The sequence below is a fragment of the Manis pentadactyla genome, chromosome 7 (assembly GCF_030020395.1).
Source record: "Manis pentadactyla isolate mManPen7 chromosome 7, mManPen7.hap1, whole genome shotgun sequence".
NCBI lineage: Eukaryota > Metazoa > Chordata > Mammalia > Pholidota > Manidae > Manis > Manis pentadactyla.
In genome coordinates, this window is record NC_080025.1 from 117758368 (window position 1) to 117776339 (window position 17972).

Sequence of the window (17972 nt, forward strand, 5' to 3'; positions counted from 1 at the left end):
ACATGGGGTCTCTGAACTTCCACAGTCTCTCCTGCTCTCAGACCCATCCTTCACCCTACAGTTGCTAGATGTAGGTAGGTAGCTTATAGACTGCAGGTACAACTGCATTATTTTTCTAACATAAGGATCACTGTATTAAAACCATATGCAGATTCAAATGCAACAAACAGAACAAGTAGAGAGAGTGGGAGAAGGCTGTTCCTTACATTAAAAAATTCACCAAAGCATATCAGTTTTCTGACTCCTTTGGCATATGTAGAACATATATTAGTCAAATAAAACACAAGAATGAATTTGTATGCAGGAATGTACTTGTGATGTTAAGCAGGTAGCTTACCCAGTTCTGCCACTTGGATGGATGCCCAGGCAGGCAGCAGTAATGATGCCTGAATTTTTGTATCCGAAGTCACAGGGTACTGCCCCATGCATTATCTCTTTAACTCCATAATAACCCTCTGTGTGGGTGTTACTCTTATTTTAGGGATGAAGCAACAGAAACTGGGAGGTTCTGTGCCTAACGTCCCAGCTAATAGATGGCAAACTTCAGACTTAAAACCAGGTTCCTGGATCCTCTTCTCTCTCTAGCCTCCTGCATGCTCTGCAATGGTTGTCAGCTTTGGGTGCATATTGAGATCTCTGGAAGAGCTGATAAAACGCTGATGCCTGGCTCCCACTTCAGACATTCAGAGGTAACAGGTCTGGGGAGTGGCCTGGACATAGGAAATTCTTTAAAGCTTTCAGATGAGTCTAATGCAGGACTTCTCAACCTTACCATTACTGGCATTTGGGGGCAGAGAGCGTTTTGTCGAGAAGGGCTGTAGGACACATCCTAAGTTACAGAATGCTTAGCAGCACCCCAGCACCTCCCCTCTAGATGCTAGCATCTCTCCAACATCTTCAGACATTGCCAAATATTCCCTGGGGGGCAATGACCACCTGGTTGAGAAGCACAGTTTAATGTACAAAGTTGTGAATAAATGACTGATACATAGCTATGTTAGCAGCAGCAGCTGCCCATTTCTTCCTGAATCTACTCCACTCACATCCAAGGAATTGATACAACTCATATTTACCATCTCCCAATTTCATCAAAATTTGAAGCCAAACCTGATGAATAGTTTTAGAATACTATATTGATGCAATGATCTGATCTAAAGGAGAGAAAGTTTTGTTCATCTGTAGTTATTTAATTCATTCAGTTATATTCTCTTAGTGTTATTATGTGCTGGGTCAGTATTTGCCAGACTTACCTGGTGATAAGAATCACCTGGAATACTCATTAAAACAACAGATTCCCAGGCCCTAACCCAGAACTACTGAATCAGAATTTTCAGGGAAAGGCTAGATAATCCAAATAACTTAACAAATGCTCCTAGGTAATTCTTATCATCAGGGAACTTTGAGAAAAACTGGGGGATACAGAGATGAATAAGACACATCCCTCCCCTCAAGGAGACATGTAATCAAGTAGTTATAAGATGGTAAGAGCAAAAATACAAGTATGTGGACACCTAGAGTGTAGCATACAAGAGGGAGTGATGAATCTTATTTTAGTTGGGGAATCATTTTTCAGAGAAGAGATGATATTGATCTTGGATTTTGAAGCATAGATAGAGGTAACCAGGGGTACAGGTATACAAGTACATTCCAGGTGGAGAAAAGCAACAGGAGAAAAAGTCTTCTGGTTCCACCTCCTAGTTGCCTCGCCTACAGCCATGCATATAGTAGATGCTCAGTAAAATACTATTCTTTGGTCAACCTTAAACCCACTGCTCATTCATCATGATGCTCTCTTACCAATAATTCCACACACTCAGTATTATCCTCAAATGGGCATGAGAAATATTAGCCTGTGCTGGAAGGTTGCTAATATATTAACATTTTACATTTCATTTAAGACCCCCTCATATATCCAGATTTCTTATTTCTTTGCTAAGAATTAACCTTCCTGCTTTTTATATCAGCTGATAATTGTTTGATTGTTTGATTTTGAAAATGTATTCCATAGCTCTTTACAGAAGTTGAATTACTATCCAAAACAGGCAGAATGGCAATCAACACATTCCTAGAGAGTATTAATGGCAACATGAATAGTATTTCCAGGTTGTGCAGAAGTCCTACCTTAAGCTGATGATTGGCATTTGGCATTTCAAGCCATCCTGAGGATTTAGGGACATCTCTGAAGGTTCCTCCTGCTCTGAACACTACTTCCTGGGAAACCTGGTAAGATGAGACTGGTGCCATGAGTAGATGCTAACTAAGATGTATCCCAGAATGGCTTTCTAGGACTACCCACTGACCATTTCCTTCATCCTTTTTCCATTTCTTTTTTTATAGCATTTATTATTCCCTGACATTATATTATTTATCTAACTATATATATGTGTGTGTGTGTATATATATATGTGTGTGTGTGTGTGTGTGTGTGTGTGTGTGTGCATATGTATGTTTTTATACAAGCAAAGAGTAGTTTAATAAAGTAAAGTGCACACTCAACAAGGGAGTGTGGGCTTGCTCCAGAGCAAGGTCCTTGCTCAGGGACCTTGCTAGTCTTATGCACTATTGAATTCCCAGCACCTAAAAAATAGTAATTATTCATGAAACAACCACTGAATATTGCATAGATTATATGTTCATCTACAATCTTGATTTTTCTCCTTTGCAGACTTAAGATGCTTGTCATTATTATCAATGTCCAGCTCTCTGAGCTGTAATGTTCATTATGGCAGCGATAATGTCTATCTTAGTTTCTATTTACCCCCTGGGCCCAGTATGCATTAAATACTTGATAACTATTTATTGAATTAATAGATTAATGAAGCAATAAGTGAATCAAAATAGAAGGCCAGCACAAAATAAGTGAATCAAAATAGAAGGCCAGCACAAAATAATCTCATGAGCCCTATTTCTCCAACAGCACACTTACGATCGGCACAGATGTTTGGTTCAGCAAATTCCAGGAGTGAACAGCCCTGATTATTAGAGCCATCAGCTCTCCCTGTGACAGCAGTAAGACTAGAACAAATGAAATGCCTAATGAGAAATAATCCTGCAGTATTTGAGGTAATAAGAAAAAACTCAAAGAAGAAAAATCCATATGTCTGGGACAGGGAACCTGTTTGAAATATTTGGTCAATTAGGCAAAACAGAGGCTTTGCAAGCAGGAAGTGTGGGTGTCCAGTGAAGAGCTAGCCCAGGTATGGGAGCCCATCTAAGGTATGGAGTGAGCTCTGAAGGCCCAGTGGAAGCCAGAGATGAGGCTTGAGTTCCCTTGAGTTCATGTTTACCCTCACTAGCAGGCAGTCTACTCCAGGAAGTCACTCCCAACCTAAAAATGGATTCCACATTAAAAGAGGGCTATCTGCAGACATCACCTTTAAACTAAAGCCTGCTTCATGCTCAGTACACAACTGTGTTCTGGCATTCTTGGCTCTCAAAAGAGGAACCCTGATTTTTACAGGGTAGTCATTGTTGATGTCCTCCAATATGCTATTTTCCATTATGCCACACACAGAACATGGCAGTGTTTTCACAACACACTTGGATAATAAATAGACATGGCTGTTCCACCTGCCAACTCCAGGGCCCGGGAGAGCAGTATGCCAGCACACCTGTAACTCCCCCGAGGCAGCAATTAGGCAGAAGCTCACTGTTGGGAAGTTCTGCACTAGCAAATGTGTTATCAGTTTCTAAGAATCATGGAAATATTACTTCATGCTAGATTTTTTTATTCATCCAAGAAATACTGAGCACCTACTATTTGCCAGTTTCAAAAGAAGGACCAGTGAATAGGACAACCATGAACAAAACACAAGCCCCTCTCTCATGAAGGTTACAGTTTTGTATGATGAGATAGAAAACAGACAATTCTGGAGATCAAGAAAGTGAGCCCAACACAGTTAGATGTGAGTTATTTTATGTAGAAAGGGAGAGAATGTCTATTAGTTCCCTACTGCTGCTGCAACAAGTTACCACAAACTTAGTGGTGTAAACCAACACACATTTATTATCTCACAGTTCTGGAGGTCATAAGTCTGAAGTGGATTGGCAGGGCTGCATTTCTTCTCAATGCTCTGGGGAGAATCCATTCCTGCCTTTTGCAGCTTCTAGGGGCCGCCAGCATCCCTTGGCTCTTGGTCTGTCCCTCCCTATTCAAAGCCAGCAGCTCAACACTGTAGCTCTCCCTCTCCTCCCACTCACTCCTCTTTCTTACAAGGACCTCATGATTATACGGCCCACCTAGATGGTGCAGGGTAAGCTCCCTATCCCAATATTCTTAATTTAATCACAACTGCAAATTCTATTTTGCCACATAAGGTAACAAATCTACAGGATTAGGACATTGACATCTTGGGGCAGGGGCGGGGTGGGGGGTTTCTTTCTACCATGGTAGGATTCTCTGATAAGGTGGCACTTGAACTCTGACCCCCAATGGAAGTGCCGGAGAACCATGTAGACTTGACGGGATGAGGGCTCTTGGCAGTGGGTGCAGCAAATGCAAAGGCCCTGCTTGGGGAATGGGCTTCCCAAGCTCAGAGAATGGCAAGTTGCTGGTACGCCTGGCGCAGAGTGCAAGAGGGGTGTCACGGTCAGGGTAGAGATCAGAGGGGCAGCAGCAGCCCAGGTTGGGCGTGTAGGGCCCTGCTGGCCACGTCAGGACCTCATTTAACCCTCACGGCAACCTGATAAAGGAGCTGCTCTCATTTGCTTCGTTTTCAGGGCTAAGAAACCAAGGCTTAGAAGTCTTAAGTACAATGAGCTCAAGATCACACAACAGCCAAGCTATAAAGCCAAGTTTTTATTTGGGACTGTATTCCCAAGCTTTCACACCTGGCCCCTCTACCACGCTGCCTCACCACCTCCTGGAATTTGAAGCGCCGGCGCTGACCCGGAGCTGACGGCCCTGGTTCAGAGGAGCGAGAAGACCCACGTCCTTCCCAGTCACTTCAGCTGTGACGCAGAAGCCACACGGGTGAGACAGAATGCACGAGGGGGAGGCCCAGATACTGGCCTTCCTACCGGCTTCCCACCTGACAACAGAATTCAGGGCTGTGGCAGCTCATATGTAAGTAAAATTAAGCCAGGTAACCCTCTTTTCCTTCAGGTTCACCGTCTGTAAAGTGGCAACCCAGAGGGGAAGATATGCCTTGCTATTGAAAAAATAAAAGATTCAGACTAATATGAATTTTCACAACAGAAAAATGGGGCTTTGAGCCTTCAGAAGACCGTCTGTACTAACAAAGATCATCCGAGGCTGTCTATAAGGGTGCGTGTGTGTGTGTGTGTGTGTGTGTGTGTGTGTGTGTGTGTGCCTGCCTGTGTGCACATGCACACACACGCAATTTCTGATATTTGACTAGCAACTTTCAGAAAAGCACCAGTTACCAGATGTGCCTTCATTTTGCACTGCATGTATTAGCTCTTCTCTAGTTCAGAGATTTTGCCATACTTTCTGGTAAAAGAGGAGGAGTCTCGGGATGATTTTGTGGGTTATGTCACAGAGGGGCTCCAGGAAAGAATATAAGTTTTCTGTAGATTTCTTAGTCACAAAAGAAGTCTTATTTCCTTCTTCCCCAAGTTCCATGCTCAGGGAGGGTCGTGCATGTAGGGGAGAGAGTCAGGCCCAGCGTGGTGGACATTGTTGCAAGAAGAGTCTAGCCATGTGGACTATTAATAAAATTGCATGTTTATAGAAAATTAGGCAACTTAAAAGCCGAGCTATGTTTTCTTTTCAAACACCTTCTTGGTTGTTTAGAATAGAATTGTTAAGTGTGTGAGTTGATTCTTTAGTCTCCAGTGTTCACAGCTCCCACTCACGTCTTTGAAAATTCTTTTATGACATGTACTTACAGTAGTCAAATTGCAAAAGTTGAATGATGTACATTAAGAAAAAATGGACCCCTGTGGCTGTTTGTGCTTTTGTCATCCTGTCAGGAGTCAGGAATCCTGGAGGGAGGGACCTGCATTGCTCATGTAGTCCTGAGCTTGCAGAAATAATACATGGCACAGAGTGTTAGATATCATAAAGCACCCCCCTTAATGCGATCTGCAGAACAGCCCCCCACCCTGCCTTGCAGTGCTTCCCACACACACCTGCAACTGCCATGGCCCTGTGTCCCTTTACCTGTGTGGTAGCACTGTGGAGGCCCGTGTAATTGCACTGTGACCTCTACCTCTCATTGCTCTCTTCCCCTGACCTCATCCCACCCCCAGGCCAGTGTTTTTGGAACCGCAGAGCTGCTAGCAGAGAGGAACAGACCTGAACAGCCAGGACCTGTCCAGACCTCCTGTGCGGTCTGAGAAGTATCCATAGGGAAAATTTGGCCTCACAGCCTCCGTGGTAAACTTACGCAACAGAGCAGGGAAGCACCACAGTGAGGGACCCAGAGGAAAACGGCAATTTGTGAAAGTGGAAAGATATCCAGGTGTAGACTTCCCACATTTAAAGATATTCAGTGATGCAGTTATAAGCATCGTGTCTCAATCTGTAGATGCTGAAGATCCAAGTGGGCAGAATGTGTGAATTCAAGGTCTTGTGCAACCTGCATCCAAGCCCCATCGAGTTATCTGGCTTTAGCATTCAGTGCAGCGAGCTCTGCTGGGAGGAAGGAACGACTGGGAATGGAATTGGGAAGCAATAGATTTGAGTTAGGTTTTTCCACTTACTAAGTCTGGGCAGCTCACATCCCCTTCTGACCCTCAATGTCCACATAAGGAAAATGGGTGTTTTAATGTTTCTTTTACTGGCCTGCTGTGAGGCACAAATAAAATCAAGTGGAAATTACTTTGTAAGCTATAAACTAGCTTGTTCTGTTTAAAACCTCTCTCTTTTCCAAAGAGGCTTAGATGTCTTGTTAATAATTGGTGTCATTAAAAACCAGTTCATTGTTAATATTTTCCATTGACCTGTATTAACGTAATAATGCAGAATTGCTTTATGTATAATGAAAAAAATGAACCTACTTGAAGTAGCTGTAAGATTTTGAACCTATGGTGCGACTTCAGACAGCTGACCACGGAGAGGGTTAGCTGAAGCTGAGCTCTCTTCCTATCACAATCAGAGTTAAGCCTTTTTGTCTGTAAAACAGCTGATTTCTTCACATGAATGCTAATTTCTCTTAGACCAAGACAACTAGTTCTCCACCAGTCATGATTTAAATGTAGCACAAAATATAGCACATGGCGTGAGTAATATGCTAACATAAAATGTCCTCTGCTGCACAGGTATGCATGCTATAAATTCAGTTGCAATATTTCTAGGCACTGCTGCTCTGTGATCACGGCCTTCTCTCCATTCATTCTCTCCCTCATTAGCATTTGTTTTCTTTCTTCTGCTATTCCTCCCTGGCCCTTCCCCTGCCTTTTTGTCTTCCTAAGACCAATAAATACAATTGATCACATTCAATTAGACAGACTGCTTTAGTCAGTGTATCACACCAAACTAATACACTTTGGTTGAACCCCTTGCTCTTGAAATACTCATCTCCAAAAAGGAGCGGCTTTAATGATGGGCCTGGAATATACCATTAGGCCATGTACTGTAGAGGGAGAGGTACATACTGGCACATTTGGGAAAAAAGCAAATACCATATTAAGAAAAAAATGAGGCAATTGCTGTTTTCCATCCAATACACTCTGAGTTGAACTAGAAAGGACAGGACGACTGTTTGACATACGAGAAACATGTCCAGGTAACCTAGCAAACAAGACGTGCTGGAGTTATAAACTGGTTCAGTGGCCTTTGATGAGAATTAAAATGCTACACATCGCTCTAATTGAATATTTTTCATTTTGTCTTCTTAGTCTGATAAATCTGTGAGAACACAGAGGTATTATGTAACTTACATCTTTACCCTTATTACTATTGTGACTCTCTGAGTTTCCCCATTAATTTTCTCCACATGCTCAAGTTGTCAGAGTATGAATAAGAGAAATGTCTTAATGATATGATTTATTGTCACAGCACAGAATGTTCAGAAGTAGATAGCAAAGACCTTTTATATTTTTTTCTGTTTTCATGACCAAGCTTTCAGAAAAATAAATGTGAACAACTGAAATTACTTTTCCTAGGACTAGGAAACCTCAGTTGTCATTTAGTTGCTTCTACCTTTCTACCTTTGAAATAATATATATGCCATCTGTCCTCCAAAAATACAGAACTGGAGCACAAATTTGATTGTTATATTGCTTGGGACCCAGTCTCAACATCTAAGGGTTTTTCATATTCTTGTCATATCCTTGAATTCAATTAAAAAAATGGAATCATCACTCTTAAAAAGAAACATAGTAGAATCTTCACTTTGGTTGTTAGTTTACCTTTTTGCTCCTGCAAAAACTGCCATGAAGTATATTATCAAGTAGATTATAGTTTGGGGATCCTTTCTAATCTCCATTTCCCATTAATAGCATACATATACACTTTAGTAGAAAACATTTATTCACTTTGACTTAAAATAAAAGCAGATTCCATTATTTATGGTGAATTGTTTTTGACCTGACTAATGGAAGTATATATAGTATATATATCATCAGCTAATATAGACAAGTGTTAACAGAAATATTAAGTTCATAAAGAATATTTCATTATATCTGTACATAGTCCTTTATTTAATATGGAAATCTGTGTTCTTTTGTCAGGTTGGTCATATAGCATATATTGAACAAATAAAATGATTGATACTTAGAGTTTTAGATATATTTTCCTAGTGAAGATTGCTTATATCCTCGAGGCTAGGAACTGTGCCTTAATCATTCGTATTTATCTGGGACCTGGAAAAATACCTAGCTCAATTAGTTTCCAGTAACTGCTGAAGGGTGACATGGGCTCTGCTTGACCTCTCATCCTCCCCTGCCCTTCTGCTCCAGCCTCTGTCCTCTTCCTGATCTCTAGGAAACCTGTGATTGGACCTCTCTAGCATTCCTCTTGTCCTCTCCCAGCACCTCCCACAGCCCATTTGCTGCTGGCTCAAACTTGCCTCAGGGGTCTGAAACGGCCCACGCCTGCCTGGCCCTGGCTGTCTGTCCTGACTCTGAGTCACCAGCAGCTCCACTCTGGGAATGAGGCTGGTGCTGCTATGCCTGGAGAAGCAGCAGCATGTCTGAGAAACCAGGGTCCCAAGAATCTTTGCTCATGGAAGTTCTGTGGCTTGTAGGGCTGCACACTGAAGATCTTGCATTCAGTCTTAGCTGAGCATCCCCCACACAGAGAACAGCACACCTCATTAAAGGGCAACCCATTATTCAGAGAAATTCTTCATACACTGACAAGGTTATAAAGCATCTTGTGTTATGTGAAAAGTGTTTATGAGCTCCACAAAGGCCACATCTACTTCCTTCTCAGATCAGACTCTGCTGTTCAGATGCTCCTTGTGTCTGGCAGATCAGTTCTCAAATTTTCATCGCATCAAAATTAACTTTAAAACACTTACATTCACCTTTCCTTCACCTTTTTAATCTCTTCAGGCCCTCAACCCACTGAATGATGTCCATCCACACTGGCGAAGTTGATCTTTTCTCAGTCTATGAATCCAAATGCTAATCTCTTCCTGAGACACCCTCAGAGACACACCCAGAAATGTTTAACCAGCTGTCTGATACCCCTTAGCCTAATCAAGCTGACACATACCACCTAAAAGTCTGTGACTCCCAGATTTATAGCTTTGGTCCAGACCTCCTTTCTGAGTCTCAAACTTTCATTCTATTTCCCCGACCATCATCTCTGTTTACATATTCCATGCTGATGACCCCAAACAGAGTTCAGCATCCTCTGCAAACACCCTATGCATTGCCTTCATGAATCTTCTTCTGAATTTTTTTGTCTTATAAATGACATGCTCTTAACTCAGCTGTCCAAGTCAAGATGACTGTATCATCCCAGGTCACTCTTTTTCCTTTAAAGACCACATCTTGTTAATCCCTGTGTTCCACCAACCATGCTTCCTAAATAATTCTCATTTTAGGCCCCCATCTCTCTTACCACCATCACCCATACAGTGCATGACCTTGGATCATTTGCCCCTCGGTCATAATAGACCATTTTCTGATTGCCCCACTTTTAGGCTTTCCTCACTACCCAGCATAAACTGCTGAAGTAACATTTCTAGCATGAAAATGTGATCCCTCCCTCTACAACTCAAAATTCTGCAGTGGCTTCTAATTGTCTTCAGATAAAATCAGGAGTATTTTGCTTGACAACATCTCTCATGATCAGGCCCTGTCCTACCTCTACTTTTTGTCTTGTATCTTCAGCTCCTCTCCCCACTTAGCACTTTGTGTTCTGGGAATATTGAGCTATTTTTAGTTTCCCCTGAACACTCATGGTCTGCATACTGCCCGATCTGGGCAATGCTGTTTCTTGCCTGCCATGTCCTTCACATTTGTCTGCCCATTTTTCAAGGCTGTTAGACAATACCTTTATGTGGCACTTACCTTTTTTCCCCCCACTAGAATCACATGCTTCCATTGTACTTATTTCTTCATAAATGGAAGGATCACATTTATCTCTATTAGGTTGTAACCTTCTTATAGGCAAGATTTTGTGTTTCCACCAATGTATTTGCATCACGTTACAAGTGTCTAATGCATAGTCAGAACCCAATAAATATTTTTTAAAGCAACGAATAACTGAACGAATAAATGAGTGAGATTACTAAAACAGAAAAGTGCTTCGATATATAATGCCAATTTCTTCCATTTCAGTTTTTTATCTTGATCTCATGCAGACACATCATTAATTAAATTCTGGGTGCATGATAAGCCTTATAGATCATGATTACATTTCTAAGATGAAGGTAAAAATATTTGCATGTAAATGAGACAATACTCAGCCTCAGAAAAGCACTGTCTCTCAATACTCCAAATAAATTCTCTTATCTTTTGGGAAATAAATGAAAATGAATGCCCAACACTAATAGGTTTTCAGGCCAACTGTCCAAGTAAGAGCTCATTTTTTGTTCCTGAGCTTATGAAATCAGCTATTGCTTATATATATGCATGCACTGCGGGTGATTTCACATCTCATTCAGGGTCTGTGAAGTTTAGAATAAGCCCTGAGCATGGGTAAGACATCTGTAGGTTCCACAAATTCCATTTGCTCAAATTAACAAGCAAACATTTAAGTTTCTAAATAATTTGAAATTTATAAAGCCACCTCATATCTGAAGCATTTACTCTTGTCTCTACATAGAGAACTATTTCTTACCTGTAGAAATTGAAGTATAAGGCAATAAAGAAGGAAAATTCTCCCATTCTTTTGGTGGTTTTAATTCTGTCTTTCTTTCATTCTTCATTCATTCCCAAGTCTCTTCAATTCCCTTCTTAAGTCACCGATGTCAGGATGTGTGGAGTTACTATGTGCCAGCACTAGACTAAGAACCGTCATTTTAATTGAATTTAATCCTCATAACAATCCAGTGAGATGGATACTATTATCATCATCTTGATGTAACAGCAGAGGATGCTGATGCAAGCATGAGGACAAGTCATACAACCCATAATTGGTAAAGTCAGGACTTGAACCCAGGTCTGATTCCAAAGCCTTTGTGGCCCACCTCTCGAAAGCACAGACAGAATTTGTGATATGGAAAATTATTCCAGCTCCTTTTGAACCACCTCATACTCTGCTTAACAAGAATTGCACACATCCCATCGTTACATTTTTACTCCTTACATGTACTGTATAAAGTAGGCAGGTTTATAGCTAAAGGTGCTGATTCTAGTTCATGAGATATAGTAAGTGGTTCAGAGGGGTCAAATGCTCCAAAGAAAATGAAGAGAATAGGGAGGGAACTTTTTCTACTTCTGATCATGTTACTGAGATATAACAAAACTAAACAAAACTCAAGAAAATGAAGAGATTTCAGGTAAAGCAACACTGGCAGTTTTTTTAAAGGATGAGATGGTAAGTATTTTGGATGTTGCAGAGGCTTTGCATTCTCTGTTGCATCTATTCGGCTCTGTTGCAACTGAAAAGCAGCCATGGTAATACATAAACAAATGAGTGTGACTGCATTCCAGTGAAACTTTACTTACAGGGAAGTAGTGGGCCAGATTTGGCCAATGGGTCATAGTTTGTTGACCCTGCTTTAAAGTGCCCAGATGTATTCCTTATGGTATCAGCCTAGATATTTGGAAATACCTAGATGATTTGCCGACTGTAGATAAATGACAGGCTGATAGTATTTAAGTCCTATAAGGATTATTTTTATGCTATGCAGCGATAGTCCCACTGTTTAACTGAATGTTAAGAGTTCAAAGGGAGGTGATCTATTTAAACTCTAGAAGCAGGCTGTCTGGCAATTTATAGCATCAAACTGTGAAGGCTTAGAAATGCTTTTGACAGTTATGGAACTGTGTTCATACAATTTGGAATTGCAGTCTTAGCTGGGAGGATTTAGATTCAGAATCAAATACAGATCATGCAAACAAGGATGCTATAAATCTGTGCCATGAAACCAACAAACAAACCTGGGCATAGCAATTTCATTGTCCAAACAGATTAATTGCAATATTTTCCTTAATAGCATTAGAAACAAAGAAAACCAGTCCTACATACAAATTTCAACTTTATGACTCTTTCAAAAGTTCTGTTTTATTTTAGAAGCAGCAACTTATTTTAAAGTCACCATTATTGTTATTTCCACATGTGTTTAGAGTGGTAGAGAAGTCTGTGGACACAGTGAGCTGGGAGCTCTACTCTGCCACTCTGAATGTTGAATTCTAACACTGGCTCAAATACTAAGGTGAAAGACTTGGAACAGCTATTCCAAATAACTGATCTCATAGTCTACCAACAGTTTCCTCATCTTTACAACCATTCATTACCAGTTAGCCTTTTCCCCTAGCCTTTCAGCGATAGAAAAGAAAAATGAAATTTGCTTCTAATGGCTTTTTGGTATCATTAAAAAATAACTTATAAGTAAATCTCTCATATGCATTTGATACTTTGTTTAAAGGAAACATGCCCTTCTGCACCCCTATGTTTATTGTAGCACTATTTACAATAGCCAAGATATGGAAGCAACATAAGTGTCCATCAGTAGATGAATGGATAAAGATGTGGTACATATACACAATGGAATACTATTCAGCCATAAGAAAGAAACAAATCCTACCATTTGCAACAACATGGATGGAACTAGAGGGTATTATGCTCAGTGAAATAAGTCAGGCAGAGAAAGACAAATACCAAATGATTTCCCTCACTGGAGTATAACAACAAAGCAAAACTGAAGGAAGAAAATAGCAGCAGAATCACAGACACCAAGAAGGGACTAGCAGTTACCAAAGGGGAGGGGTGTGGGAGGGCAGGCGGGGAGGGAGGGAGAGGGGGATTGAGGGGTATTATGATTAGTACACATGGTGGGGGGGATCTGGGGGATCATGGGGAAGACAGTGTAGCACAGAGAAGACAAGTGGTGACTCTGTGGCTTCTTACTACAGTGATGGACAGTGACTGCAGTGGGGTGTGGGGGGGATTCAATAATAAGGGTGAATGTAGTAACCACATTGCTTTTCTTGTGAAACCTTCATAAGATTGTATATTAATGATACCTTAATAAAAAAAACCTCAAAAAATAAAATAAAGGAAACATGTCCTTTAGTACATGTATGTGTGTGTGTGAGAGAGAGACAGGGAGAGGGTCAATGCGCTTCCTCTGGGTAATATACACAGTGCAGAAACAGAGATGGGGAGAGCCATGCTAAAATTTCTCCTATTTGCTCACTTTACTGGTATTTCAGGAGAGAGAAATATCAATGTACAGCAGGGACCTGTGTACAACTTGTTCACTTTATATCTGTCCTAGGACTAGAGGCAGAAATTTCCGAACCCTTATATCCCAACTCAACTCCATAGGGTTGAGGGAGAGAAGAGTAATACACAATTAGACAACTAAATTAAAAGGGCAATTACAGGTAGCGAAGAGGCTGTTCAGGAACTAGGGTGATGTGCTGGAAATCTGCTTGTTATTCTGTTCGCCACCCCCACCCCAGTCCAATCTCTGCCCTTGCTGTCAGGTTTCAGGTTGGGCTGAGCCAATGGGAGGCACTTGCAGAAGATGGGAGGGTGTGAAGAGACAGAGAGATGGGGTGTTTACTCCCCAGTCCCTCCCTGCAGTGGCCCTGAGACTGTGCCCCTCTGGGATGGCAGCTCTGGCAGGCAGGCAGCCCTGCAGCCCCGGTCAGCCCCAGGCCTCACTGGGCTCAGGCGACACTTTCCCTCCCCTTCTCCTCCCAGGATGGGTGGGAAGGGAGGCTTTGGGTGCTTCATCAAACGATAATTGTTCCCTCAATTTTGCTCTTCACTCTGTAAGGAATCCCTTCCTTAAATTCTCTTCATCTGAACTATTTGGAAATAAATTCTGTGTTCTGCTATGTCCCTGACTGATATAGGGAATAATTCCTACAAAGCTTAATATGAGCAGAATATTTGGAATTTTATTTTATGCCCCCAAACTCTATAGATTATTTTGACTATATTCAGTTGCTTCAAACCTTTCTCCTCACCAATTCTACTGTTCATTTTTATTTCAGAGACTAAATCATGTTGTAAAAAGCTGAAGTTTACACAGATCTGCTCTTCTCAGAGAGTAATGAGGTCCCAGTTCCACATCATCAACTAATCTAAACACTTCTCTATATAAACTAATTTTGACATAAATAATGTTCTAGTAGTTAACTTCTTCATACAATATTATCAGAAAGAGAAGCTACAGTGAACAAAGAAACCATATTTTTCATTTTCTCCATTGCAATCATTCCTATTCAAATATAGGTGCCAGAATCCCTAATTGTAAGGCTTTCAATCTATGACAATTTATATTTCTATATGAGCATATATATATATATGTGTGTATATGTATGCCTATATGTACATTGACTATGCTCATAAATGTATGGAGATACATATATATAGCACTTTAAACCTTATGATATTTTCATATGGAGCTCATAAAACCTAAAAATAGTATACGTTTCCATGAAAATACATTCCTAATACAAAATCAGATCCTTCAATATGTAGGTATCATGATGAAAAATAGAAATCCAAGTCTGTAGAAAAAAACATGTAAAGGAACATTAGGCAGCACTCTAAATAATAGAAGCCATTTTCAAGCTTCTTAAAACAAATATAGTTCTCATGAAAACATTTCTTATACAAATAGATGGTAGCTTCCTGTCCTTCCAAGGTGATTAGACAAGCAGATGGCAAAAAAAGATGTCAGCTGGCACTAACTGGGGCCACCACAATGTCTCCCATTGCTCCTAGAGATACACGACGCACTATACGAAAGAGTACAGGAAGAGCAATCATACAGTGTTGCCGAGAAGAATGACGTTTGAGCAGTTGGAAGATGTTCTCTTCAAACTAAATGGGTATTTGAGATGGCTGAAGGAAAGGCAGTGAGAAAGGCTTTGAAATCAACACCTGAAAAGTACAGTCATCTCCAACAGACTGCAGCACCCATTCTCCCACTAGGTAGCTATGGATGATGTCCACGGAATGGTGGAGATCTCAGAGAAGTCTTTCAAACTCTGAGACCATCTCTGCACGATTGAAGACACACAAGTAATAGAAACAATTTTCTACAGTTAAGAGCCTCAACTTCCTGCTTATTTTAACACTGTTTTCATATGTGTTTGAATTCTTTGAAAGACTACCTTTGTGTTCTATTTTATGTTACATGTACTTTCTCTCTGTGCCTATCAGTGATTTTCAGGTAACAGGTAAGAATTTAAAGTGTAACTTAGGCATATCATGTGAGAGTCTAAATATTATGGTACTTGATCAATTGAGGTCAAGTCTGACACTGTTGTATTAAAGCTGAAGATAAGAGGGAAGTTACTGCTTGGAAGAATCTAAATTAGAATAAATATAGAAATAAAACAAAGATTCACATCTTTTAAGGTTCATCAATCTAACTAGATGTAATTTTTCTTTAGGCAATATTTCAAACTCATGTAATATAACTAACCTCATGAATTACTGGATATTCATAGAACTGCATTCCATGATCTTTTTATCCCTCAGTGTTTGAATAATAACAGACAAATTTGCCCAAATCCATGCTCTTTCTTGTCTTAGTATTCCAGAAAGCATTTTGGAAAATGTATTATCACCAAAGTACTTCAACTTCTTCTATGAACTTTGAACTATATACTATTAAATATGTACAAATTACCTATTTAGTAATGTTAGAATTTATTAAGCATCTACAATGTGGCAGACATTTTATATTATCTTACCAATTTTCCAACAACCCTATGTATGTGTGTGAATGTATGTAAAGAAGGACATTATTAACTCCACAAGGGAATAAGGCTCAGAGGGGTCTCACTCGCTGCATGTGGTCCAGCAACAGCTCAGGCAGGGAAAGGATTTAAACCCAGGTGGATCTGGTTCCAAAGCTCATATTAATTTCATTTCAAATGTGATCATTTGAATTTTTGCTGTGGAATACGTTCTTCATAAAAATGTATATGTAATAAATATTTAATTATTAATGATAAAACAAATGACTGATACTTCTATTCTGCACAAAATTAGTTTACCAGAATTTAGAAGTCCCCATGTGTCCCTGCCTGGTCACATCCCTTTCCTTCCCCTGAAGATAGAGTCACTATTCTGAAATCTGTATTAATATTTCCCCTTATTTATAATTTAAAAAACCTACGTAAATATCTCTAAACCAGTACCATCCACTAGAAATGTAATGAGAATCACATATGTGGTTTAAAAGTTTTTAATAGTCACATTTAAAAAAATTAAGAAGAAACACATGACATTGTTATATCTTATTTAACCCAACCTATCCAAAATACTATTTTCACTTGTAATCAACAAAATTATTAAAATATTTTAATTTTTTTCACTTTAAAATCTCAAAATCTGGTATTATTTTATACTTAGAACATCTCTCAGTTTGGACTAGCCACATTTCAAGTTCTCAACAGACATACGTAACTATCATAGCCACCATGTTGCACAGCCCAGCAATGAAAATGTATTATTTAATTCTACCTCTTTTGAACTTTGTATAAATGATGTCAATCTTCTGGGAGTTGTAACTTTTGCTCAAAACTGTGTTTCTTTGATTCATCTCTGATGATGCATGCAATTATTTTCATTTTCATTGTATAATTTCTATGGCATGAATATACCACAGATTATTCCTTCTATTTTTGATAAAAGTCTGTGATTTTTGTTCATTTCATTGAACAAAGTTGTATTCATGTATATGTCTAGGTGCACATTTATGATGATATTTTCTGGCATATATACTTGCAAGCAGAGTTGTGGCATATAAGATTTATACATAGGTTTACTAGGTCATAGCATATTTTTTTCTAGTAACTTGTATTATTTTGCCATTAGCAATGCATGAGAATTTTCCTGGCTCTATATCCTTACTAATATTTGATGTGTTAAAAAAATTTCTTTCAATCTTGACAGTTTGAAATGGATTCTTGTTGTAGTTTTAATTTGCATTTCTCTAGTTTCCTAATCTGTTACATATGTCTTATGTATTATACACAAATACAATACAAATGTCTTATATATGATATATCATACAACTGTCTTATGTATTGTAAAACATTTTGTTATTTCTTTTGAAATAGGCTAGTCTTTTGCTTATTTTTTTCCTAGTTACTTACTTGTCTTTTACTTATTGTTCTGTAAGGCTTCTTTTTAAAACATATATTCTGGATCACAATACTTTTCAGATTATAGGTATGAAAATATCTTTTATAGTTTGTGACTTGTCTTTTCATTTTCTTCTTGGTATTCTTTGATGAATTCAGTTCTTAATTATGAGGCAGTCAGATTTGTCGATCTTTTCCCTATTGACTTGCACTTTAAAAAATCTTATTTAAGAAATCTTTCTCTACCTTAAGGTCATAAAGTTGGTCATATAAAACTTTTACTATTTTTGTTTCTATTTAAATTTTTAATATATCTCAATTTAATTTTT

General features: G+C 39.4%; 1 long non-coding RNA gene across 3 annotated transcripts; it reads left to right on the forward strand.

Annotated features, from left to right (window-relative positions):
- Positions 1–541: 541 nt before the first annotated feature.
- LOC130684306 (uncharacterized) lies at positions 542–10623 on the forward strand. Of its 3 annotated transcripts, none has more exons than XR_008998537.1 (4): positions 542–689; positions 2043–2223; positions 2918–3063; positions 4720–10623. It is a non-coding gene; the product is annotated as an uncharacterized LOC130684306 (long non-coding RNA). The 3 variants fall into 3 exon arrangements; XR_008998539.1 differs by having other exon boundaries at positions 2095–2223; XR_008998538.1 differs by having other exon boundaries at positions 2104–2223.
- The last annotated feature ends 7349 nt before the right edge of the window (positions 10624–17972 follow it).